Here is a 27,285-nt window from a genome sequence, read left to right as displayed (position 1 = left end):
CTCAGGAAACCCCCAGAGGGCCGCAGCCCACTCAGCCATCTGCACTCACATTTGGAGTGTATTTGAGAGCAGAGGTGTGACCTTTTACTTCCCCTGATGCCAATGAATAAAATAATCAGTGAAGCCTTTATAGATAGAGGCTTTCATTGGTTTTTCAAAGGAAGAGGCGGCAATTTGTAGTCTATCTTATTTCTTACTCCAGGAGAGATTTAAGGCATGAACGATGTTGAAATTTCAGGTGGACCCTTGTCACTGGCTCCCTGATGACCTTCCTCCCTCCTCTTCTACCCCTCGTGCATCTCACCTGGCGCCACCTCACATGTCTGCACCTCCGTGTCCTAAGACCTTCTTTTACCTTCTTGATGCTCTCAGAAAAAGATGTTGATGTGGGGTGTCAGTCTCCATAGCCCGGAACACAGTCATTTTTTGGTGGGAGTTTTGTGGAAGAGCCTTGAGGAGACCAAGCCTTTTCTTTCCTTTTTATTTATTTATTTATTTTATTATTGTGGTGGAGTTGTTTTACAATGTTGTGTTAGTTTATACTGTACAGCAAAGTGGAGTTCTCTGTTCTTATACAGCAGGTTCTTTTTTATTTTTTTTATTTATTTTATTTTTTTTTTGCGGTACGCGGGCCTCTCACTGTTGTGGGCTCTCCCGTTGTGGAGCACAGGCTCCAGATGCGCAGGCTCAGCGGCCATGGCTCACGGGCCCAGCCGCTCCACGGCATGTGGGATCTTCCCGGACCGGGGCATGAACCCGTGTCCCCTGCATCGGCAGGCGGACTCTCAACCACAGCGCCACCAGGGAAGCCCATAGCAGGTTCTTATTAGTTATCTATTTTATATGTATTAGTGTGTATATGTCAATCCCAATCTCCCAATTCATCCCACTACCACCACCCCGCTTTCCCCCCTTGGTGTCCATACGTTTGTTCTCTACATCTGTGTCTCCACTTCTGCCTTGCAAACCAGTTCAACTCTACCATTTTTCTAGATTCCACATATATGCATTAATACATGATATTTGTTTTTCTCTTTCTGACCTACTTCACTCTGTATGACAGTCTCTAGGTCCATCCACATCTCTACAAGTGACCCAATTCTGTTCCTTTTTATGACTGGGTAATATACCATTGCATATATGTACCACATCTTCTTTATCCATTTATTGATGGACATTTGGGTTGCTTCCAAGACCTGGGTATTGTAAATAGTGCTGCAATGAACATTGGGGTGGAGACCAAGCCTTTTCTTCTCTCTTTTCAAAAAACTGCTTCCCCCTCTGGTTCAGCAAAGACAAGGCATGATGTCTCTTCGGTGCTCTTATCAGCTCTTTAATCAAACTCCCTGCAGCTAGCGAGAGACAGCTGCATATTTTTTCCAGGAATTAGGTAGGGTTCTTAATTGCAAAGAAGAGATGTTAGGCACATCACAGACCTTTTGGTGGGGCTGGATAGAGATGTTCTGTACGAGGCTGTCAGCCCCGCTGCAGGGCCCCGCATGATGAGGAGATGCCCTGGTACCCGGGCACAGGCCTTGTTCCAGGGATACCTGCTCCCACGCAGGGAAGGTCGGGGGCCAGACCCGGGGGCCTTGCCTGCGTCTGGCCGCCAGGAAGGCTGGAAAACGCCTTTGTTGTTGTTGTTGATGTTTGTGCTCATGTTGCCGTTTGGGAAGGGGTCGATCCCAGCGAGGGAAAGTGACAGAGGTGCAGGGAGCCTATTTGGAGATGCTGGGCGGCCCCGTGGGAGCCGCCGCTGGAGTCTGCTCCGTGGATCCCATTCTTCATCCCCACGCTGTCCAATAGCACTCTCTGTTGTAAATGCCTCCGTCCCGTATAAAATGCAAACACGCTTACTTTTACCCCACTCATCGCACAGTCTAACTCCTAGTCAGGGTCTGGGAACAAAGTTCACTGAGTTCCACCTGACCCCTTCCTGGTTTCTGGGCCCTGTGTACTAACTACAGCCAACACAGCCTTTCGGAAACTAGGTTACAGGTTGTTCAGGTTGCTTTAGTTTCATTATAGATGTATACGTGACACAGCGAAGAAGAACTACGGGGGTGAGGGTAACTCCCGTCTCCCCTGCCCACTCCACGTCCCCTTGGCCCCGGCCAGTGGCTCTGCTAGTCTGAGTCCTTGACTTTGCGGGTGAGGGTGAGTGAGTGTGCTTCATGCCTCAGATGCCTGAGTTCCTGGTGGTCCTACCTGCGGGAGTCTCTGCAGGCTCCCGTGAGCTTTTGCAGGGGATGTGGTGGTGCCAGTGAGGGATTCAGAGGAACCCCTGGTCTGACCCTCTGCCCTTGCTCGGAGCAGAAGCTCCGCTGCGTCCTAATACTGTGGGTCCACTGATGCCCTTGCCACCTGTCGGTCCAGCAGCCTGAGCGGCTCCTAACTCCCCCTCCAGATCCAGTCCACAGGGCATCTCTGTGTTTCCATGGATAACTCACTCCACAGGGCATCCCTGTGTTTCCATGGATAACTCACTCCCTGCTGGACTGTCCTTCCCTGGGGACCAAGACGCCTAACAGGGCAGACCAGAGAGTCCTGGGGACGGGAATCAGGGCCTCCCTGACAGCCTCCACGCTTCCAGGAGCCTGTGTTGTGGCCACGGGAGGAGGGGACCACGTGTGGCTCCTGGTCCACGGCAGACACTGAATCTTGGAGGAACGGGCTTCTCGGGACAACTTCCGGAAGCTGCCAGCAAAGCTGGCCCGTGAGGAGCCTCCATGGCACCTGCTGCCCCGGATAACCCCAGAGTGGCCTGTGACGCCCCCTCTGCACCTCCCCATACCCACCCGCCAGCGCCCCGGCACGGCAGCTGCCTTGCCTTCAGTTTACAGGCAGAGTTGCTGAAAAGGGCAGTTTTGTCAGATTCTGCCTTTGGGTAGAACTTTAACTGTGGAAATTCATGGAAATGTAGGGATAATGTTTAAAAGACACTCATTACTATTATTGACATTTTGGAGCGGAGAATTCTCTGTGGTGGGCTGTCATGGGTGTGGAAGGACGAGGGCAGCATTCCACATTCCCACCCACTGATGCCAGGACCCTCCCCCTGACTGTGAGCACCAAACACGGCTCCGGACATTGCCAGATGCCCCCAGGGGCTGAGGTCAGCCCCCAGCCCTGCTGAGAAGCACCTGAGGTTTTCAGGCTTATTGGCGTCAAGTTGGTGATAATTTCCCCTTCCAGGCCTTGGGGGTCCTCTGTCTCCCTTTATATCTGTGGTTTTCAAACGGGGCACTTTTGCCCCCATGGGATATTGGCAATGTCCAGAGAGATTTTTGGTTTTCACAGCTGGGGGGAGGGCGCTACTGACATCTAGGGGGTTGAGGCCACGATGATGTGAACCGTCCTGCAATGCCCCCCAACAGAGAATGATCTGGTGCAAATGTCACGAGGCAAGGCTGAGAAACCCTGCTTAACTTTTATGGTCTAACCTATGGTACTTAGGTATCTTCAAGAGTCTGAATAAGAAAGATACGGGGATCATATCATCTTGATATAGAACCATTTCTCTTCAATGTTAGAATTTTGCATGGGGGCTCTTAGGAACATTGAATGGAGCGGGTTTGCATGCAAATTTAAAACGCACATTTTGGGATGACAGTAAACTGTTTTTGAAACAATCTACTGGAATTATTCAAATGGCTATCGTTTCATGGATACAGTGGTTCAGCGTAAGTAATGACATGCATGGTAATTCCTGTGACTGCATCCCTCACACCGAGTTTAGCACAGTATTTATATTTCTGTTGTGTTCTGACAAGGAAACAATCAGGCTGCACTTTGATATTTTGTTTCATTTAAAGTGAGAGAAATTATAGAAAGCGTTCTTAGCCCTGGTTCCAGGTCAAGCCACAATAATTATGAATTCAGAAACTTAATTTATTTTGCAGAAGAAAATTCACTTTCCTCGGGGTAACTACAAATAGATCTGTGTTTCTCAGAGACAAATGTTATGGAGAAAGAGAAACAAAATAGGACCCATTTATGATCCTAAACGTCTATATATGATCGACTTATGCTTCCAGAGGCAGCCGTCTATTAAAATGTTATTCATTTTCAGGGGGCAAAGAGTCATTGGTTTTTAGTTAGGGTTTTAGAACGCCCCCTGATTTCTTACAATGTGTTTACTTTGACAAACCTAATTTTTTCCCTTATTAAATGCATGAGTCCACTTTGGGTTGGTTATTTACGGGGCTAAACCTAGTAGTGGGTTCTTCCGTTTCTCCTTTATCAGCAGGAAGGCCAGGAGGGCTCTGGTGTCACCCGTTGTGTTGGTGGAGAATTCAGTTTCTAATGTTACAGAATGAAATAGAGGCAGAATGTGTAAGGTTAACCAGCATTTGCTTGGCGGTAGGGACCCAGGCTCTCACTCAGATGCGTCAGTAACCTTCCTTGACTGTGGCCAGGCTCGTTGCAGTCTCCTTTCACCACCACCCGTGAGTGAGTGAGGGGCCATGCTCATGAGCCCTGGATCTCCTCACATCTGCAGGAAGATCACACTTACCTACAAGGACTCCTGGGCATAGGATGGCTAATATCCATTGCCTTTATAACTAAATAATTTTAACTGTTTTAGCAGCAAGTAAATTTATATTAAAAATAAATTACACAAATTCTTTGTGAAAGTACCTTCTCTCTGGCTAGTTCAGAGACTTACTTGTAGAAATTGTGAACACTGTAATTGTAAATTGTGTTAAGTTAGTTGTCTCTTCTTTTAAAAATCATATAAGCACTATATCTTACCTTGAAGAGATTAGCATAAACAAAACAAGATTCAGAGATGGTCATTGTTTTTTTTTAAATTTTTATTGGAGTATAGTTGATTTACAATGTTGTGTTAGTTTCGGGTGTACAGCAAAGTGAATCAGTTATACATACACATATATCCACTCTTTTTTAGATTCTTTTCCCATATAGGCTATTACAGAGTACTGAGTAGAGGTCCCTGTGCTACACAGTAGGTCCTTATTAGTTACCTATTTTTTATATATCGTAGTGTGTGTTATCTCAATCCCAACTTCCCAATTTATCCCTCCCCGCCCCTTACCCCCTGGTAACCATAGGTTTGTTTTATGCATCTGTAACTCTGTTTCTGTCTTGTAAATAAATTAATTTGTACCCTTTTTTTTAGATTCCACATGTAAGTGATATCATATGATATTTATCTTTCTCTGTCTGATTCACTTCACTCAGTATAACAATCTCTAGGTCCATCCATGTTGCTGCAAATGGCATTAGTTTGTTCTTTTTTATGGCTGAGTAATATTCCATTGTGTGTGTGTGTATATATATATATATATATATATATACCACATCTTCTTTATCTATTCCTCTGTTGATGGACATTTAGGTTGCTTCCATGTCCTGGCTACTGTAAATAGTGCTACAGTGAACATTGGGGTGCATATGTCTTTTCGAATTATGGTTTTCTCTGGGTTTATGCCCAGGAGTGGGATTGCTGGGTCAGAGATGGTCATTGTTGTCCTGGTTTACTTTCCATGTATTTTTATGTCTCTCTCTGTCTCTCTATATATATATCTCCACAAGATATATTAATAAAATGATTATACCAATTGTTTCAATAACAGATGTTTTAACAAATTAATACAGTATATTATGGCAACTCTTCTTGTTCATAAAAATATTTTAAAATATTTATTTTTATTGAGTTATAATGAACATACAATATTATATTAGTTTCAGGTGTACAACATAGTGATTTAATATTGTTACACATCATGAAATTATCATCATGATAAGACCAATGACCATCTGTCACCACACAAAGTTGTTACAATATAATTGACGATATTCCCTATGCTGTACCTCACATCCCTGTGACTTATTTATTTTATAACTGGAAGTTTGTGTCTTTTAATCCCCTTCACCTATGTTGTCCATCCTCCCATCCTTCTCCCCTCTGGCAACCACCAGTTTGTTCTCTGTATCTATGACTGTTTCTGTTTTATGTTTGCTCATTTGTTTTGTTTTTTACATTCCACATATAAGTGAGATCATATGGTATTTGTCTTTCTCTGGCTTATTTCACTTAGCATAATACCTTGAGGTCCATCCATACTGTTGTAAATGGCAGGATTTCCTTCTTTTTCGTGGCCGAGTAATATTCCGTTGTATACATCATTGTCAACTGGGTGGGCTGGTTATGCCCACTGAGGTCTGCTCATATAGTGGTGTACTTCGTAGCTGTTAAAATGTTTTTATCCACAGATGAATACTGTTAGGTTGGTACACCTCAGTTGATGTAGCCAGCCTCTCAGGTTGACAATGATGTCCAATTCTCTCGTAATATGAATACAGCTTGGACGAATTACCTCTATTTAGTTACTTTATTATTTCCTTAGAATACATTTTTGGCGTTAAAACGTTTCAAAAGGTATGAAGATTTAAAAAATTTTCAGTGTGTATTTCAATACAGAAAAATGCACCTGTTTGCCTTCCCACCAAGATTACACACTTAACAGTATTTGCTTTTAAAATTCTGTTTATAATTACTGGTTTGACAGGTGACACGTAATGGGCGATTTAATTTATTACTTAGGTTAGTGGTTCTGTTGAATATGCTTTTTCCTCTTTTGTGTGTGTGAATTGCATGGTTGGGTCTTTTAACTCTTTTCATATATTTATGATCCAAATATTTTTTCTTCTCAGATTGCCATTTCAGTTTCAATTTTATAATTTTTAATTGATGTATAGTCGAGTTACAATATTGTGTTAATTTCAGGTGTACAGTAAAGTGATTCAGTTTTTTATATATATATGTATATATATATTTTTCAGATTATTTTCCATTATAGGCAGTTACAAAATATTGAATATAGTTCCCTGTGCTATACAGTAAATCCTTGTTGTTTATCTATTTTATATATAGTAGCATGCATGTGTTAATCCCAAATTCCTAATTTATCCCTCTCCCCTCCTTTTTCCCCTTTGGTAACCGCAAGTTTGTTTTCTGTGTCTGTGAGTCTATTTCTGTTCTGTATATAGATTTATTTGTATTACTTTTTAGATTCTACATATAAGTGATAATCCTGTGGTATTTGTCTTTCTCTGTCTGACTTACTTCACTTAGTATGACAATCTCTAGGTCCAGTCCATCCATGTTGCTGCAAATGGCACTATTTCATTCTTTTTTATGGCTGTGTGGTATTCTGTCGTATATATGTACCAATTGTCTGTTGATGGTCAACTTTACAATTTTTTATGCAAGAAGTAAACTTTCGTACAGTCATGGAGGAATGTATTCCTTTATGATTTCTGACTTTGGTGTCATGCTTAAAAAGCCTTCCTTTGTCAGATTTTGCATAAACATTCAGCTCTATTTTACTTTAATACTTTAATTTCATTTTTCCCTTCAAATCTCTAATTCTGGATTTATTGTAGTTTATGTATAAAGTAAAGGCTGTACTTATTTCCGCCACTAAGAGGGCAATGAGCTGTTGTGCTATCATTTACTGAGAAATGGTGCTGTTACCTGTTCCAATATTGGATTATCTCTGTATTTTGGGAAAATGCTAATTGGGGTCACTCTTCTTTTCCACCGATTTCTTTTCATAAAAGTTTACGTTGAAGCTTTTTTTTTCTTTTCTTTTTAAAATGCCTGTTGGGGTAATAACAGCTCTGTGTGTGTGTGTAAGAACTGATGATCCCTAAACAAAATGCTTTGGGAAAAACACTGTAGGGTCCGTTAGGACGAAGGCAATGGCCCAGGCTGGGTGCCGCGGGGTGGGGCTCCCAGGCCTGAGTCCGTTCCTTGTGATGAAATGCCATCTTCAGGACACCTGTTCCCTCTGACGCCACACGTTAGCGGTTAATCTGGCTTTGAGGATTATGAAGACACAGCCACAAACCCAGTAAGCATTCTGAGGGCACGTGTCATTCCAGGAGTAGGACTGGGGATCAGACAGCCTGTTAGCTAGTTCTTCCTACTATGTTCCTAGGGCGTTTTATTCTTTCTGATGGTACTCGTGTAATTTGTGCAGATATGTGAGAGACATGTCAGGTAGCAGTGACTGCTCAGTTATCCGTGGAATTTTGGGGTCAGCGTAGTGCGCTTATCCTGAGAGAATTCAGATTTTTCTTTGTAACAGATCACCTCAAACTTGTTGGCTTAAACAATATATATTGATCGTCATAGAGCTCTGTAGGTCGGGAATCCGGCACCGTCTCACTGGGCGGAAATCAAGGCGTCCGCAGGGTGGGTCCTCTGAAGCTTTTCCAGTTTCCAGAAGTGCTGTGCGGGTCCCGGTTCTTGCCTCCACCCTGCTCTCAAATCCAGCAACATAGGGAAGTCTCTCTGAGGGTCCCTCTCTGTTCTCTGCTTTTTACGGACATATTTGATTATGTGGGATTATCTTCTCATCCCAGGATCCTGGACCTAATCCCATCTGCAAAGTGCCTTTTCCATGCCGGGGAGTGCTCACAAGTCCTGGGGAGTAGGACGTGGACATCTCTGGCGCCATCGTTCTGCTGCCACATTTATTTCTAATATCTTATAAATTTGGATTTAGCGTTCCTCTTTAGAGATTTTATCTTTACCATGAATTTGAACAAAATTTCTACGTTTCCTGGAAAAATAGTTGCAAAGTAAGTTTTTCATCTTTTATCTATATTTCAGAGCATAACAGGTAAGATGAGCTCCTTTACCATTTTCAAAGTACTGGAAAAAATTATTTACTGGGGCTGACGGTCCCTCAGCCGGACCTGGATTTGTGATTTCACCACCAGTGCAGTGGACTTTTCCTCTTAGGTGACGCATATAAACGTAGTTAAGATGTTGCCCTAAATAAACATGAACTAACCAAGCACAGGATTTGTTACTGGGAACAGGGAAACCCAGGTTGAATTACTTGGTGAATATGCTAAGAACTGTCTGGGATGTAATTACGTTTCATCATCCTGTGAGCCTGCCCCACAGAGACAAGCCCCTGCCTGGAGGTCGGCGTCAGGCTGCACGTGTGCAGGACGCGGGCTGGTGGATGGTGGCGCGTTAGGAATTCACAGGCCTCGTGGCTGGGTTTAGAGGTGTGCCCGGATACACCGCTTTCATTTGTGGGCTTTGAAGTGAAACGTGTGAGTGCCGGCGGCGCTGTGCACCATCGTCGTAGGGCATCCAACAGATCCTGAGCAGACACGGGCTGAGGACGGCTTCCTTGCCTTTTCTTAGGGCCTTGAACTATTATTCAGGACGTTTTTGTTGAATGGGAAGAGTGATTTCTTCTAGTTAAAACAACTGTAAATTTCATTGCAGTTCACACTTCTCTGCATTTTAATTTGTGTTTCTTTAAAGCGGTTGGATCTTTTTGCCTTAAAAATAGCTGCCTTCCTCTAGGGAATCAGTGTGAAAAAAGAAGAGCTGCTTAGAGATACAGCTTTTGGGTCACATCCTTGTCGTTGTCTGATTCTCCCACCAGCGTGGTTTAGAATGCAACGGTTCTCCTGACGGTTTTATTGGTAGATTCTTCCCAAATGTGCTCTGTTTTATTTCTCAAAAACTTATTTCATGTAAATTAAATACTTTCAGGACTGAGACTTGATTAACTCAAGTAGGACTGTCCTTGTCCTGTTAAGTGTCACGTGTGTGTATGTGTGTGTGTCTATGCGTGTGTGTGTGTCTGGGTGTGTGTCTCTATGTCTGCATGTCTGGGAGTGTCTGTATGTGTATGTGTCTGGGTGTGTGTATCTGGGTATGTGTGTGTCTTTGTGTGTGTGTGCGCGCGCGCGTGCGCGCCTCGGCGTCTCTGTGTGTGTCAGTGTCTGTGTGTGTGTCTGTGTGTGTATGTCTGACTGGGCATCTCTGTGTGTGTCTGTGCATGTGTGTATATGTGTGTTTGTCTGTGTGTCTGCGTTTGAGATCTTAGACGTGCTCAGAACACTTTATGAACTTCAGGTATGAACCTGGAATATCATTCTCTTCTCAATGTTAGGCTGAGTGTCCAAATTCTTGAAATACTTAGAATAATGAAATCATAGGTCTCTTTATGTTTGGGGCTATTTCCAGCCTCACATGTAAACCTTCCTCCCATGTCGGCCGGGCCCTTGGATTCGTGGACACTCTCGGGTTAGGTCAGTTGGTCCCGAGGCTCTGACACTTATGCATTTATCTCAGGGTTGAACACGGGTCTTTCTGGTCATGTTTGAGACCTTGGGTTCTGATCCGAGAACACTTCCTTCCTCTGAAGACTGTCTCTGGGTGGGTGACGGACCTGTCCTTACGTAACAAATAAGCGCCTGGACTTGAAGAGCCATCTGTGACAGCAGGACATCACAGTAACACAGCAGCTGTGTGGTCCTGAAGAACCTTTTCTCTTTCTTAAATTTAGACCTGTGTGTCCTGCAGGCACTCACTGGGGGAACCAGAGCTCAAAGCACAAGGCCTGGATGCAGCTGGTTTGAGGCAGACAGAGTGATGGGCTTTGTTGCCCTGCTTTCCTGTAAAACTGCTGACGTGTGGGTCCCTGTCCTCTCCTCCACAAGGACGATTCTTCTTCCCAGAGGCATGTCATCTCAGAGCTCACGCCACTCAGAATTTTAACTGTGATGTTTCTACTTGTACAGCCGTTCATGGTGAATTGCCGTTTAAATAAATAAATACATATGCTGGGGTGTAGGTGGTTAGAAATTTTAAGGAGAGTTTGGGTAGGAAGTCTGCACTGAGCAGATGTTAACAGTGTCTTGCCTGCAGCTCGGTGTGGATGTGTGGACCTGCAGACAGAGCTGGGAAGACCTTGGGGTGGTGCAGTGGGCGAGCCGGTTTTGAGGCTGGGAGAGGAAGATGGAAATGTGGGATTGACTTGGTCGATCTTTGGCGGGGGGCTGGGCAGGTTAACATGTTTGTTTGGTGAGGTTGATATGTCACTAGAGCTGGAAATACGTTAGAAGGTTGACTTGTTAGAAAAAGACAATTTTTAAAAGCAGCTTTAGGTTCACAACAAAATTCAGAGGAAGGTACAGAGGTTTCCCATGGACTTCTGCCCCCGCCATCGTCACCATCCCCACCGGACGGTGCATTGGTTACAATTGATGAACCTACACTGACACGTAACCATCACCCAGAGTCCATGGTTTACCTTGGGGTTCACTCTTGGTGTTTGTATATTCTTTGGTTTTGGACAAATTTATGATGACGTGAAGTCACCATTACGGTCTTGAACAGAGTAGTTTCACTGCCCTAAAATCCCCTGTGCCCTGTCTGCTCAGCCCTCCCTTTGACAACCCCTGATCTTTTTACTGTCCCCATCACTGTGCCTTTTGCAGACTGTCATGGAGTTGGATTCACACAGTCTGTAGTCTTTTCAGACTGGCTGCGTTCGCTCAGTCATATGCATTGGAGGTTCCTCCTCTTTCCATGGCTTGAAGGCTCGTTTCTTTTTAGAGCTGAAGATGGTTGTTTACTAAGAATATATTTGGAGACGGATGAGCTTCCCTTGCGGGAGGCCCCAGAGAGGGGAGACCAGGGGAGGGCGCAGGGGACGCATCCATCCCAGGGCCTGCTGTGCGTCCAGGGAGGAGTGGCCAGGACGGGCCTGGGGCTGTTCCGTGGAGAGCAGCTGACATGCGTTCTGTCTGGAGAAGAAAGGCCTGTGAGTAGGTGGAGGTTTGTCAGGTAGAAGCCATTTTGGGTTTGTTCCGTGTGTTCTTACATCTGGGGCTGCAGACTCTGGCCTGCGGGCCAGGTCCAGCCAGCCGTGCGTTCATGGCCGCATGTTCATGGCCGCGTGTGGGCTCCATGGGGTGGGTGGGCTCCATGAGGCCTGAAAAGCATCAGTTACTGCTGGGCCTTTCACAGAAAGAGTTTTCTGGCTCCTGCCCTAGAGGTGGCCCTACCTCTGTAAATGGTACAGGGAACACTTCCCGTTCTCGGGGGTGATGCCATGGAAACCCGTGGGGACCGTGGGGTACCTGGCAGCTCGAGAATTCCACGAGGCTGTTACTGCTGCCAAACGCGGGAAAGAGCTTCCCATAGCTACGGACATTATAAATCTTTCAAAGTCCCTGGCAGAGTTTAAAGTTTGTCCACTTGTTGAGATCCTGGTCACGGTGAGGGCGAGATTTGGAGGAAGGTAGTGCTTTGAGGTTGTTGGGAAGCCCTTTTGTGACTGGTGGGGATTAGGCTACAGGAATCCAATTCTCTTAGGTACCCGGACATTTTCTCTGTTAAGGCAAATAATTGTTTTAGGGATAGTTTATGGAGACAATGTGAGAAATAATGTGTTACTCAGCCTAAGACCCAAAATTCTAAAGAATGAACTAGAGTAAAACAACGTAAGAGTCATGAAGTGATGGTCAGTATCCCGTAATTGTCATTCAGAGCCAGGGGGCGGGGCCTGGCGTAGTCCTGGGTCTCCGGAGGAGACAGAGGTGCCCGGTGTTGTCATCTGGGCTCAGAACAGCAGGAAGGTGCAGAGAAAGTAGAGGCCCCTTTAAGAGGACCTGCTGGTGGATTTGCGTTTCTGTAGGAATAAGTCGTGAAGCAGGGAGTCCGAGGCCCTCATGGGAGTGGCAGCAGCTTCCTCGGTCGCCGGAAGGACTTTGGAGAGCGGGTCAGGCCTTGTACCACGGCTGCATCGCTAAGGGGGTGGTGGCTTTTCCCCAGGAGAGCAGGTCACCCACCTCCTGGCTTAGATGACACCCAGAGGGCTCTTCTGTTTGTCTTCTAACGTCGCCTTAAGTGGCGCATCAGACTCCGAGTGCTGCCCTTTATCCTTCTGGAGTTGTTTGTATAATGGGAGAGTTTCCTTCAGCTATTTCATTCTACAACAGAACAGGCAAGATAAATGCTTTATCTTCCCCTTTATTTACAAGTTAGCAAAATAATGAATTGTTCCTGTCACTCTCCAAAGATGACCCTTCATTTAAAAGTATTATTATAAGTCATGGATTAAATACGTTTTATGTTGTTTTAGTCCTTTGAGATTATTACCCGTGTTGGTGCTCAGACTTTAGTGACTCCTGTCTTTGGCCGGGGGGGCGGGTCTCTTCAAGTGGGCATCTGAGGCCTTTTGACCCAGTGCTAGAGTTTTTTAGAGATGTCCATATTGTCCATTTCTTGGTCCCAAGACCTGGATTAGCCAGTGTCAAGGGAACCTGCTGTATTTAGTGAAAGTGGCATCAAGACCACATTCTTATTTCTAGAGGTGCAGGTTGGTCATTGTTTCTTGATTTTTGTAGGGGAAAAGCTGGGAAAAACGTGAATTTTTGAAGGCAGACTACATTTTGAATTCATACTGGTAATTGCAATTCAAATGCAATTTTTACTACACCTCTTTTATGTTACATTTGTATCTCTTTTCTCCTATGCTGAAAATCCTGATTTTCAAGAGCACAGAGGTAATGGAGTTAGAACAATCTATTATTATGCATCTGCTCTATCCCACATTATACCTACAGCAGGATTAAAATAACAAGGGAAACCTATCACCAACAGGACCCCTGAAAACCATGAACAATCTTTCTCATTTGCTGTCACATTTCCTCCACTTTTGATTGCTGTCAGTGTTGTCAGAACATGTATCCATTAAACACTGTGTTCTTCCTTTAACCCTCATTTAGTCTGTCTACATGTGTTTACTTCCAACTACTGGTCTTATGTCCTCATGGTTTCCTGGAGCCTGTGGTCTAGTCATTTCTTCAAAAGAGGCTCATGGAAACAATAATCCTTGAGTTATTATGTGTTGACATCAGCTTTTCTGTGTCCTTTATACATGAAAGGTCAGTTTTGCTGGGTAGAAAACCACTGGCTTATATCTCCTTTCCCAGCTTACCTTATGTTCTGCCTTCCTTCTCTGCAACACAGTGCTGTGGAAAAGGCTGCTGGCAGGTAATCTGTTTCCCTTATAAAGTCACTTATCTTTTTGTCTAGATGTCAGAGGAATTTAATTTTCTTTAATGTTCAGTAATTGCAGTATAATATGCCGTGGTGTTAGTTGTTCTGAGTCAGTTTCTCTGGTACGTGGTGTGTTCCTTCAATACGTAGTCAAACCTTTTTTGGTTAAATTCAGTAGACTTTTCATAAATTATATCTGTGAGCATTTGTTCTGTTCTGCTGCTTTAATGTCCACATTTAATGACTCCTATCATCTGTTCTTTGTATCCTCTTTGCCTGCCTTTAATATTTGCCGCTTCATTTCTTTTTTATTTTAAAGTTACCTTCCTTTTTTTTTACCTTCTCTTAATGTGTCATTTATTATGTTTGTTCTCACTGATTCATCATTTCTGAAGTGAACTACCGTTTATTTCTAGTTTTTTCCCCTGAGTTCTGTCACTTCATTTCTAAGTTTTCCTCATTTTGATCTACATGGTTGTTTCCTGTCTGATAACTTAGAGTAGCAGGTGGTTTTTTAAAATTTATTTTGTCTTTCTGGTAGGATTTCATTGTGTGTGGGGATGTTATTCTGCTCCTTGGATACTTTTTTCTTTTTCTTCTTAAATTAATTTTCCCCAGCTTTATTGAGATATTTCTTCTTTGTTTCTCATAATAACTTTATATCAGGCTTGACCTTGATACTTGTCTGTTGTTCATTTCTGTGTGAACTGAATTTTGCTGAACTTTAGAGGAAAGCAGGGCCAGGATGACTTTCCAGTTCCTCGATGTCTCCCATCCTGATGTTTGCATGGAGAGTTAAGATATGGCAGCTTGGTTTCTGAGGCTCCCTGGCTCGGTCCCCCTCCCCGGTTTTGTCCAGACAGTTTCATTCCTCTCTCATCACCCCTACAGCCTGAGCAGTTTCTTCTCAGTGTGGGACCCTGTCCTGGAAGGGAGGTCTGGCTGACCAATCTCACATCCATAGGGGCCGTGTTGGCTTCATCACGGCTGTCGGATTGGGTGAAGCCCCTTCCACTCCCAGTCCCCTCCCCACTCAGGCTGGCTGCCCGTGTGCGGGGAACACCTGTCAGCCCTGGGGGGAGGGTGATGCTCTCAGTCTGCCCTTTGCCCTATCCCTTCCCCCTTCCTTTCCTTGCACACAAAGCCATGCAGTTCCTGGTACTGCTGGTGGTTTGCCTGTTTCCTTGTACTTTACGGTGCTCTGTCCTCACCTAGTTTTCTTGTAAGTGGTATTCATGAACTTTTGTGTTTTGCTAACTTGCTACTTTGTATGTTCTGATGTGGGGATTTGGGGAGATTAAAAACTGTGCTGCTGTTTTAAAAATATTCACCATATTCTACATACATTATTTTAAAGATTATTAATACATTTTGATATAGAACTTAAACAAAAATCTTGTGATTTTTTATGTTTACTATATTCTTGCTATATAATATATTTATATTTATGTCGCATATAGTCTTTTAAAAGTAAGTAAATGCTTTCAGTATTTGTAACTTTATTTAAAAGATATGCTTAAACCTGGGTTGTTTTAGACATATTTTAATGGATTATTTAGTAGATTAAAAATATTTTAAAATATTAGTAATATGTTTTGGTATGTCAGATGCAAATGATTTTGAAGGTGATTTTGACATTTAATGGGACCTATTGACATAAGCATTTTTGATACTGAGTGCTCTTCTAAATTTCTCATTCATTTAAAATATTTTATCACTTTGTGGTGTAGCACAAAGAATAGTATTCCCTCAGCTTTTCCCTGGAAGTAAATGAAGTAGAAGGGAAGTGTGTTTGTAGGTTGTGGAGATCAGTAATTTTTCTGTCAGGAAGTGGGACTGGAGAGAAATAATAGGGCTGGTTCATGTGTAAATCAATTTAGTTTTTTAAAAAGAAACTTCTTATTGAAATATAACTTACCTACAGAAAGTGTGCTGTTCTTGAGTTTACAGCTCCCTGAATTTTCATGGAGGGAACACACCCAGATCAACAAATGAAATATTTCCAGTTTCCATGAGGCTTCCTGTGCCCCTTCCCACTTACCATTCTTCCTCTCCCACCAAGGGTCCCCACTGTTCTGACTTCTAACAACTTAGATCAGTTTTGCTTATATTTGGTTTTGCTTATATTTGCTTATATTTGAACTTCTTCATATAAATAGAATTGTACTATACATATTAACTTTCTTGAACAAATTTATCCAGATATAACTCACCATTAACCTGTTCCAAGTTTGTAATTCAGCAGCTTTTAGTGTATTATTTAGTATGTCCATAGAGATGTACCACCATCACCACAATCAGTTGTATAAAATTTTTATCACCCACAAAAGAAACCGCACATCCCTTGGCCACCCACTCCCAGTCCTTCCAGCTCTGCTGCAGCCCTAGGCCACCACCATCATCTTTTTTCGGTCATCTCTTTTTTTGTCCTTTATTCTATTAATATGGCGTTTTACACTAATTAATTCTGGATGTTAAACCAGCCTGGCATTCTTTGGATAAACCTGGTGTGTATTTTCTTTTATTTGCTCTTTCCCCCTCAACATTTGTTTGTGGATTTACCTATCTTGCATTAATGGTGAATTGTTCCTAATTTATTCCACGGTTTATCTGTTCCTTCTCTTGTTGGTGGACACTTGGTGAGGGCACAGGGTTTGCCTATCATTAGTAGTGCTGCTTTGAATGTTCTTTTATTTGTCCTATAGTGAAAATATGTTTGCATTTCTTTGGTATAGACTTGGAATTGGAAGTTACAGTTTATACGTTGGCCTGTATTCAGGTTGAATAGATATTTCAAAACAGTTTTCCAAAGTGGTTTTTACCCAAATACACTTCCATCAACAGTGTGGACAATTCTTGTTGCTCTATATTTTGGCCAACTCTTGGTGTATTCTATGCTTTTCATTTCAGTTATCCTGGGGAGTTTGCAATGGTGTCCAATTATAGTTTTTCTTTTTCTTTCTTTCTTTTTTCTTTCTTTCTTTCTTTCTTTCTTTCTTTCTTTCCTTTCTTTCTTTCTCTTTCTTTCTTTCTTTCTTCTTTCTTTTTTAACATCTTTATTGAAGTATAATTGCTTTACAATGGTGTGTTAGTTTCTGCTTTATAACAAAGTGAATCAGCTATATATATACATATATCCCCATATCTCCTCCCTCTTGCGTCTCCCTCCCACCCTCCCTCTCCCACCCCTCTAGGTGGTCACAAAGCACCGAGCTGATCTCCCTGTGCTATGCAGCTGCTTCCCACTAGCCATCTATTTTACATTTGGTAGTGTATATACGTCCACGCCGCTCTCTCACTTCGTCCCAGCTTACCCTTCCCCCTCCCTGTGTCCTCAAGTCCATTCTCTATGTCTGCGTCTTTATTCCTGTCCTACCCCTAGGTTCTTCAGAACCTTTTTTTTTTTTTTAGATTCCATTCATGTGTGCTAGCATATGGTATTTGTTTTTCTCTTTCTTACTTACTTCACTCTGTATGACAGACTCTAGGACCATCCACCTCACTACAAATAACTCTATTTCGTTTCTTTTTATGGCTGAGTAATATTCCATTGTATATATGTGCCACATCTTCTTTATCCATTCATCTGTCGATGGACACTTAGGTTGCTTCCATGTCCTGGCTATTGTAAACAGAGCTGCAGTGAACATTGTGGTACATGACTCTTTTTGAATTATGGTTTTCTCAAGGTATATGCCCAGTAGTGGGATTGCTGGGTCATATGGTAGTTCTATTTGTAGTTTTTTAAGGAACCTCCATACTGTTCTCCATAGTGGCTGTATCAATTTACATTCCCACCAACAGTGCAAGAGGGTTCCCTTTTCTCCACACCCTCTCCAGCATTTATTGTTTGTAGATTTTTTGATGATGGCCATTCTGACTGGTGTGAGATGATATCTCATTGTAGTTTTGATTTGCATTTCTCTAATGATTAGTGATGTTGAGCATTCTTTCATGTGCTTGTTGGCCATCTGTATATCTTTGGAGAAATGTCTATTTAGGTCTTCTGCCCATTTTTGATTGGGTTGTTTGTTCTTTTGGTATTGAGCTGCATGAGTTGCTTGTAAATTTTGGAGATGAATCCTTTGTCATTTGCTTCATTTGCAAATATTTTCTCCCATTCTGAGGGTTGTCTTTTCATCTTGTTTATGTTTTCCTTTGCTGTGCAAAAGCTTTCAAGTTTCATTAGGTCCCATATGTTTATTTTTGTTTTTATTTCCATTTCTCTAGGAGGTTGGTCAAAAAGGATCTTGCTGTGATTTATGTCATAGAGTGTTTTGTCTATGTTTTCGTTTAAGAGTTTTATAGTGTCTGGCCTTACATTTAGGTCTTTAATCTATTTTGAGTTTATTTTTGTGTATGGTGTTGTGGAGTGTTCTAATTTCATTCTTTTACATGTAGCTGTCCGGTTTTCCCAGCACCACTTATTGAAGAGGTTGTCTTTTCTCCATTGTATATTCTTGCCTCCTTTATCAAAGATAATGTGACCATATGCGTGGGTTTATCTCTGGGCTTTCTATCCTGTTCCATTGATCTGTAGTTCTGTTTTTGTGCCAGCACCATACTGTCCTGTAGCTTAGTAGTATCTTCTGAAGTCCGGGAGCCTGATTCCTCCAGCTCCATTTTTCTTTCTCAAGATTGCTTTGGCTATTCAGGGTCTTTTTATTTTATTTTATTTTATTTTTGCGGTACACGGCCTCTCACTGTTGTGGCCTCTCCCGTTGCGAGCACAGGCTCTGGACGTGCAGGCTTGGCGGCCATGGCTCACGGGCCCAGCCGCTCCGCAGCATGTGGGATCTTCCCGGACCGGAGCACGAACCCGTGTCCCCTGCATTGGCAGGCAGACTCTCAACCACTGCGCCACCAGGGAAGCCCTGTATTTAATTTTTGATAGTTTGATTAATATGTGTCTTGGTGTGTTTCTCCTTGGATTTATCCTGTATGGGACTCTCTGCTCTTCCTGGGCTTGATTGACTGTTTCCTTTCCCATATTAGGGAAGTTTTCAACTATAATCTCTTCAAATATTTTCTCAGTCCCTTTCTTTTTCTCTTCTTTTCTGGGACCCCTATAATTCGATTGTTGGTGCATTTAATGTTTTCCCAGAGGTCTCTGAGACTGTCCTCAATTCTTTTCATTCTTTTTTCTTTATTCTGCTCTGCAGTAGTTATTTTCACTATTTTATCTTCCAGGTCACTTATCCGTTCTTCTGCCTCAGTTATTCTGCTATTGATTCCTTCTAGAGAATTTTTATATTCATTTATTTTGTTGTTCATCATTGTTTGTTTGCTCTTTAGTTCTTCTAGGTCCTTGTTAAACATTTCTTGTATTTTCTCCATTCTATTTCCAAGATTTTGGATCATCTTTACTATCATTATTCTAAATTCTTTTTCAGGTAGACTAGCTATTTCATCTTCATTTGTTTGGTCTGGTGGGTTTTTATCTTGCTCCTTCATCTGCTGTGTGTTTCTCTGTCTTCTCATTTTGCTTAACTCACTGTGTTTGGGGTCTCCTTTTCACAGGCTGCAGGTTCGTAGTTCCCGTTGGTTTTGGTGTCTGCCCCCAGTGTGTAAGGTTGATTCAGTGGGTTGTGTAGGCTCCCTGGTGGAGGGGACTGGTGCCTGTGTTCTGGTGGATGAGGCTGGATTTTGTCTTTGTGGTGGGCATGACCATGTCCGGAGGTGTGTTTTGGGGTATCTGTGACCTCAGTATGATTTTAGGCAGCCTCTCTGCTAATGGGTGGGATTGTGTTCCTATCTTGCTATTTGTTTGGCATAGGGTTTCCAGCACTGTAGCTTGCTGGTCCTTGAGTGGAGCTGGGTCTTGGCGTTGAGCTGAAGATCTCTGGGAGAGCTTTCGCTGTTTGATATGATGTGGAGCTGGGAGGTCTCTGGTGGACCAATGTCCTGAGCTCGGCTCTCCCACCTCAGAGGCACAGGCCTGACGCCTGGCTGGAGCACCAAGACCCTGTCAGCCACACGGCTCCGAAGAAAAGTGAGAAAAAAAAAGAAAGAAGAAAGAAGAAAATAGAGTTATTTAAAAATATATTATTAAAAATAAAATAATTAAAAAGTCATAAAGAAAGAGGGAACAACCAAACCAAGAAACAAATCCATCAATGATAACAAGCACTAAAAACAAAAAATAATCAGACAGACAGAACCCTAGCACAAATGGTAAAAGCAAAGCTATACAGACAGAATCACACAAAGAAGCATACACATACACACTCACAAAAAAACAAAAAGGAAAAAGAAATCTATATATAGAAAAAGGAGGAGAGCATCCAAATCAGTAAATAAATCTATCAGTGAAAATAAGCTCTAAATACTAAGCTAAGGTAAACATAAACCAGAAACAAATTAGATGCAGAAAGCAAACCCCAAGTCTACAGTTGCTCCCAAAGTCCACCTCCTCAGTTTGGGGTGATTTGTTGTCTATTCAGGTATTCCACAGATGCAGGTACATCAAGTTTATTGTGGAGATTTAATCCACTGCTCCTGAGGCTGCTGGGAGAGATTCCCCTTCCTCTTCTTTGTTCACATAGCTTCTGAGGTTCAGCTTTGGAGTTGGCCCCGCTTCTGCGTGTAGGTCGCCTGAGGGCATCTGTTCCCACCCAGACAGGACGGGGTTAAAGTAGCAGCTGATTAGGGGGCTCGGGCTCACTCAGGCCGGGGGGAGCAATGGGTGCGGAATGCGGGGCGAGCCTGCGGCGGCAGAAGCTGGCGTGACGTTGCACCAGCCTGAGGCGCTCCGTGTGTTCTCCTGGGGAAGTTGTCCCTGGATCCTGGGGCCCTGCCAGTGGCGGGCTGCACAGGCTCCCGGGAGGGGAGGTGTGGGTAGTGACCTGTGCTCGCACACAGGCTTCTTGGTGGTGGCAGCAGCAGCCTTAGTGTCTCCTGCCCGTCTCTGGGGTCCTTGCTGTTGGCTGTGGCTCGCGCCCGTCTCTGGAGCTCGTTTAGGCGGCATTCTGAATCCCATCTCCTTGCGCACCCCGAAACAATGGTTTCTTGCCTCTTCAGCAGCTCCAGACTTTTTCCCGGACTCCCTCCCGGCTAGCCGTGGCGCACTAACCCCCTTCAGGCTGTGTTCACGCCGCCCACCCCAGTCCTCTCCCTGCAGTCCAATCGAAGCCCGAGCCTCAGCTCCCAGACCCGCCCGCCCTGACGGGTGAGCAGACAAGCCTCTTGGGCTGGTGAGTACCGGTCAGCACCGATCCTCCGTGTGGGAATCTCTCTGCTTTGCCCTCAGCACCCCTGTTGCTGTGCTCTCCTCCGTGGCTCCGAAGCTTCCCCCCGACCCCACCACTCCCCGTCTCCGCCCGCGAAGGGGCTTCCTAGTGTGTGGAAACCTTTCCTCCTTCACAGCTTCCTCCCCGAGGTGCAGGTCCCGTTCGTATTCTTTGTCTCTGTTTTTTCTCTTCTCTTTTTCCCTACCCAGGAACGCAGGGAGTTTCTTGCCTTTTGGGAGGTCTGAGGTCTTCTGCCAGCGTTCAGTAGGTGTTCTGTAGGAGCTGTTCCACATGTAGATGTATTTCTGATGTATTTGTGGGGAGGAAGGTGATCTCCACGTCTCACTCCTCCACCAGGTTGAAGATCTCCCCCCAATTGTAGTTTTAATGTGTGTTATCTGGTGGCTAATGAAGTTAAGCACCTTTATATATATTTTTAGTTGTTTGGCTCATTTTCAAGGTGCTTATATAAATGTTCTGCCCATTTTTCTAATGAGCTATTGTCCTTGTATTTTTTAAAATTTATATAGTAATAGATTATATATTCTGGCTATCCATCTTTGATTTCAGTTACTTTTTCTGACTCTGTGATTGAATTAACTTTCTTCATGGTATATTTTGATTAGCAGATGTTCTCTGTTTTAATATAATCATTTTCTCCTGTATGCTGGCATTATTTTTTATGTTATTTAATAATTCTCTTCTCATTCCCAGGTCATAAGATGATCCCCTAGGTTTTCCTCTTGAATTTTGTTTTTTTTTACTTTTCTCATTTATATTTGCTCTCAATCTGAAACTGGTTTTGTGTATGATGTGTCAATTTACTTTCAAATTAGAAGCATTATTTTCAGTAGCAGAGGAACTGGATGGTAATTGTGCCTGCATGTTCTGCTCCGTGGCTCCATAAATCGTACATGTGATTTATGTAACATTTCCCCAGTCTTTCAGATCAAGAAATTGACAGAGAAGGGGATTCAGCAGATTGCCGTGAACCTCAGTGTTGGGTCTGGCATTTGCTTGTACGTCTTAGAGGCTAAAAAAGCAGCCCATTACTGTATCATGATGCTGGCAGAAGATAGGGCGTGCCTGGGTCAGTCACAGAGGACTTTATTACTCATAGAACGTCAAACACCGGGACCCTCCAAATTCCCTGGTGTATGCTCCTTTGCAGTGGGTTTGACTGTCACCTGAGGAATAGAAGCTCGGGGAATCCCAAGCATTAAGGAATCTGTTCTTGGTCCTGAAGGGAGCAGATTGCTCTGCTGCACTCGCCATGCTTAGAAATGCCCCAAGGAAAGAATGGGGGTGCCTTGCATTCTTGGGTCTCTCAGTACCCATGGGGATTACCTCTCTCAATACATGTCTCTTGATCCTGTAATTCTGATTTCTGCTGCATCAGGCTGAATAATGGATGCTTTTTCGTGTGTGGTTAACCTCCACCTTTTGTGAAGAACATATTAAAAAAATGTGTTGGTAATAATGCCAGTGACACAATTAACAATCCAGGCTGTATCTTGACAAGTCTGGCTGTTCGGGGAAAGACAAAGTTCGCCGGCATCAGATGGAGGAGTCTCACACTGTTAATGTGTCCAGCACTTTCCCTTTTTTGCTAAAAAGGAAAGAAACGTGTAGCTATTATAACTTTGTGATACACATAACTGAACACTGACATAATGCCCACTCCTATTATAGGGGTGAAATAAAAAGAAAAGACTTCATAATAAAATAATACATATTTTAATACGCATGTGCTAAGTGTGCATATAGTCAGTGACTTAATGGAAAAAGGAGAAGCTTGTGGAAACTTAGCATGAGTGTGTTTGTTTATATTCAAGTGAAAGTTGACACATTTGATTCATAGTTGATATTAAAGAGAAGAGATACATAGGTGTATCTCTTTAAGTTTAAAGGGTCACTATCAACGCAGCTGTTTTGGCAACTCTAATACCAACTTAACATTTTGTCCTCCATGAAATGGTTTTCCAAAATAGTAAAAAAAAAAAAAAAAGGCAAAACTCTTTGTAAAGCTTCAAAGAAACGCCAAAGTACAGCCCTCCTTATATGTATGTGAGCCTAAGCAGATCAAAAGAAAAAAGACTTTTTCTTTTTAAACGACGGAGCTAAGTTCTCACTCAGATAATGGTCCGCTGGACTGGCCGACTTATAAGAGCATCTGGAGAACCACCTCAAAGTCGCGGGCCAGGCAGGACCAGTCTTTGCTGTGCAGGGTGTCCAGGCGTTACAGGAAATATAGCATCTCTGGTCCTGCTCTTTAAGGCCGCTAATAACCCCAGTCATTGTAAACACCAAAAATGCTCTCTCAGCTCTTCCAGACGCCCCAAGGACAGTCTCCCATTGAGAACCCTGGTCCAGGGGTGTGGCTCCTGCATGTGTTAAATGCCCACCTCACGAGGGACTGTCCTGGACCAGCAGGTGGGCAGCAGTTAGCCATGGTATTTTCCAGAATCACCGAGATCAAACTGTGCAGTGCAGCACACCTGCTGTATTTATTTGACTTATGTTGTTCAAGTTGCCTGGACTCAGCCGTCTTTCAAAGTGGTTTTTCAGGAAGCTAATTTAGAATTATGCTTTGAATAGAAGCAAATGTTACAGGATCACCATTCAGATGCTAATAATGTTTCCTGCTTGTGATAAATGATAAAAGAAATTGGAATGGTGGAAACCTATTTTTTCCTCTGGAAAAATAGCCAGGTGGCTGGCTATCATTTAGGGGCTGACAGAAGTTTCTCGGGTTGTTAGACGTGTTTTTGTAGTGGCAGTAGCATTCTTTTCGTTTAAAATGGTTTCATTAAATATTGTACAGATATAAAAATATTTCTAAAATATGTATGAAGTATGAAAAAATGATAAAAACTCAGTTTAAGAAAAAACTTGAGGCTTCACGATTTTATTCAAAGTTCTCTCTGGGCCCCTCTTTGATTTTTTTTTTTAATACAGTTATTTATATTTTTTATTTTTGGCTGTGTTGGGTCTTTGTTGCTGCATGCGGGCTTTCTCTAGTGGCGGCGAGCGGGGGCTACTCTTCGTTGAGGTGTGCGGGCTTCTCACTGCGGTGGCTTCTCTTGTTGCAGAGCACGGGCTCTAGGCGCGCGGGCTTCAGTAGTTGTGGTGCATGAGCTTAGTTGCTCCGTGACTTGTGGGATCTTCCCGGACCAGGGCTCGAACCGTGTCCCGTGCATTGGCAGGCAGGTTCTTAACCACTGCGCCACCAGGGAAGTCCCCCTCTTTGATTCTTTGAGCCTCACGGAGGTAATCCCTTGCCTTTTAAAAGAAACTTAAAAAGTAGTTTTACTAAAAATATTTCTATTCCCTAAACAAATTATTGCTTACTTCTGCAAGTATTTGAACTTTATATTAATGGAACCATGGTGTATTCTTCTCTGATTTACTCTTGTATCTTATAGTTCAGTATTTTGAGATTCATCTGCATTTTGCTTACCGCTGAGCTTTGTTCGTTAAAAGTTTCAATTGTATGAATACATCACAGTTGATTTCTCCATTTTCTGCTACATGAACATTTGCATTGTTTCCAGTTTTGTATTGTTTCCAGTTTTGTATTGTTTCCAGTTTTGTCGTTTCAGGGATGCTGTGAGTCTTCTTGCTTATATCTCCTGACACCTGTGTGTGAATTTCTGTATGCCCTTCTCTTGTGGAAGACCTGTTTCATTGTTACTAGATGATGCTAAAGTGCTTTCCAAAGTCACTGTACCATTGTCCACTCCCACTGGACCTGGGTGTGGCCCTGGGTTTCTCTCAATTCTCTCACTTGTCATAGTGAGATTAAAATTTTTTGCTCGTCTTTTGGATGTGAAGTGATATCTCATTTAATTTGTATTTTTCTGATTATTAATGAGATTGGCTATTTTTTATATTTGTCGGCCATACATACTTCCTACCGTGATAGATGCTTATACAAAAATTTTGTTGATTTTTCTACTTGATTATCTTCTTATTGCTGATGTTTAGAAATCCTTGACATTTTGGATACAAATCTTGTATCACTTATACATATTGCAAATTTCTCTTCCCAATGTGTACTTGTCTTTCCATGCTCTTTATGGTTTCTTTTAATGAACAGAAATTCTTAAGGTTAGTCAAGTCCACTCATTAATCTTGTTCTTTGTGGTTAGTGGTTATGTCACCGGGTCCTGTGGGGAAGCAGGTGGCACCCTGAAATGAGGACAGTTTGGTGAAGGGACTTTGGAGAGCATTGCTCTCGGGTCAGAAGGACAAGGTGCAGGCCCACGGGAGCTGCAGGCAGAGCTGTGGTTGTTAGTGTCTTTGAAGAATCGAAAATTTGTTTGGAACCCCCTGACCATCAGGGAGGGCGCTGGGGAGCAAACGCCCCAAACTTACCGTCTTCCTGCGTTTGCCCATCATCAACTGGACAACCCCAGCTGGCAGCCAGAGGTGGATTGGCGGGGGGGACAGCCCCAGAGCTCAGCTCCCGGGAACAGGTGGAGCACACAGAATATCCACGCAGCCTCCTGCACTGCCTTCTAGAAGCTGCATCATTTACCACTACATCTTTAATTCCCCTGGACTTTATCTAGTCCTTAAGCTTTTTGTTCATTTTTCTTCTTTTAATGAAAAGAAAAGGTGTTAGTGGGCACATTTGTGTGGTTTCTCATCACCATGGAATGTTTGCTGTAGGTTTATTGAGTTTATAAAGTTCTCTTCTGGGGCCTCCCTGGTGGCACAGTGGTTGAGAGTCCGCCTGCCGATGCAGGGGACACGGGTTCGTGTCCCGGTCCGGGAGGATCCCACATGCCGTGGAGCAGCTGGGCCCGTGAGCCATGGCCACTGAGCCTGCGCATCCGGAGCCTGTGCTCCGCAATGGGAGAGGCCACAACAGTGAGAGGCCCGCGTACTGCAAAAAAAAAAAAAAAAAAAAAAGTTCTTTTCTGTTCTTGTTTTGCTAAGTACTGTTAAAAATCATGAACAGGTATTACATTTTCACAAGTGCTCTTTCTTCCTCTGTTGAGATTATAATACAGTGTTTCTTCTTTAATCTGTTAATGGGGTGGGTATTCATATATTTTCTAATCTCAGATTTACATTTGTGGGATATGGCTCACCTCGTACCATTTTTTTTACCTTTCCATATTTAGCTTGCTTTTATTTTGTTTATGATCTTCCATCCATGTTGCTGCATGATACTAGCCAGGTTGTTTTGCTTCTCCTATTTTTCTTGTTAGGATTTGCTACTACATTTATGCTAGTAGTATACTAGCATATGCTAGCATATGCTAGTATGCTACATTTTATGCTACATTTATGCTTTTTATTTGCTTTGCAATAGTTTCTGTACAACTGGAAATCTTTTACCTTAAATATTTTGTAGAACTTGCCATTAAAGCCGCGTGGACCTGGTGTTTTCTTTGTGGGAAGATTTAAAACCTCTGACTCGATAACTGTAATGATTAGGGACTATTCAGATTTTCTATTTCTTCTTGAGACAGCTTAGGGAAATTTCATTTATCTAAACTTTTCCATGTCATCTTCATTTTCAAATTTGTTGGAAAAAGTTCATTGTCTCTTAGCATCTATTTGATCTTTGTGTTGTTTTAAGCTATGTTCTCCTGTTCATTGATATTGGTTTTCAGTGCCTTTAAGTTTTAACTAAAATTAAAGCAATTTTAATAACACCTTAATTGAGATATAATTTATATGCTCTTTCTTTTTTTTCTGCATAATTCTGGCCAGAATTTCTTAATGAACCAGGCTTTTTGTTGTTGTACCATCTCTGTTGTGAGCTTTTTTCTGTTTAGTTTCCATTAGCTTCTTCTTTTCTCTTTATTATTTCCTCCTCTTTCCTTTCTTTGTTATGTTCTGTGGTTCTTTTCCAGCTTTTTAGGTTGGATGCTTAGCTTATTCGTTTATTTATGGTGCTATTTCTAGTTAATATGAAGATTTAAGGGGGGAAGACTTCCTTGCAGGTGTAATTTTAGCTGTGCTCCACAGGTTATGGACAGAATTCTTCAGGCCTTAGGCACCGGCTGACTGTTTCCTGTCCCTGCACGTCCACTTGTTCGTGGACACCGTGTAAATGGGGCCACACACTGCATAGCCTGTGATGCTGGTTCCCTGCCCTTAGCACAGTGCCTCTGAGGTCCATCCCGCTGCTGTGGCACCAGGAGTTCCGCTTGGAAACTTGCGGTGTTCCATGGTGTGACTGTG

At 43.0% G+C, this 27,285-nt stretch overlaps 1 protein-coding gene across 4 annotated transcripts in view; it reads left to right on the top strand.

Moving 5' to 3' along the window:
• DLGAP2 (DLG associated protein 2) overlaps window positions 1–27,285 on the top strand; it is a 717,919-nt gene that overhangs the window by 93,313 nt on the left and 597,321 nt on the right. The gene's annotated exons all lie outside the window — the stretch shown is intronic.

The sequence above is a fragment of the Globicephala melas genome, chromosome 21 (assembly GCF_963455315.2).
Source record: "Globicephala melas chromosome 21, mGloMel1.2, whole genome shotgun sequence".
NCBI classification, from domain to species: Eukaryota; Metazoa; Chordata; class Mammalia; order Artiodactyla; family Delphinidae; genus Globicephala; species Globicephala melas.
Note: the sequence above shows the minus strand (reverse complement) of the source record. Positions and strands in the feature narration are given on the sequence as shown.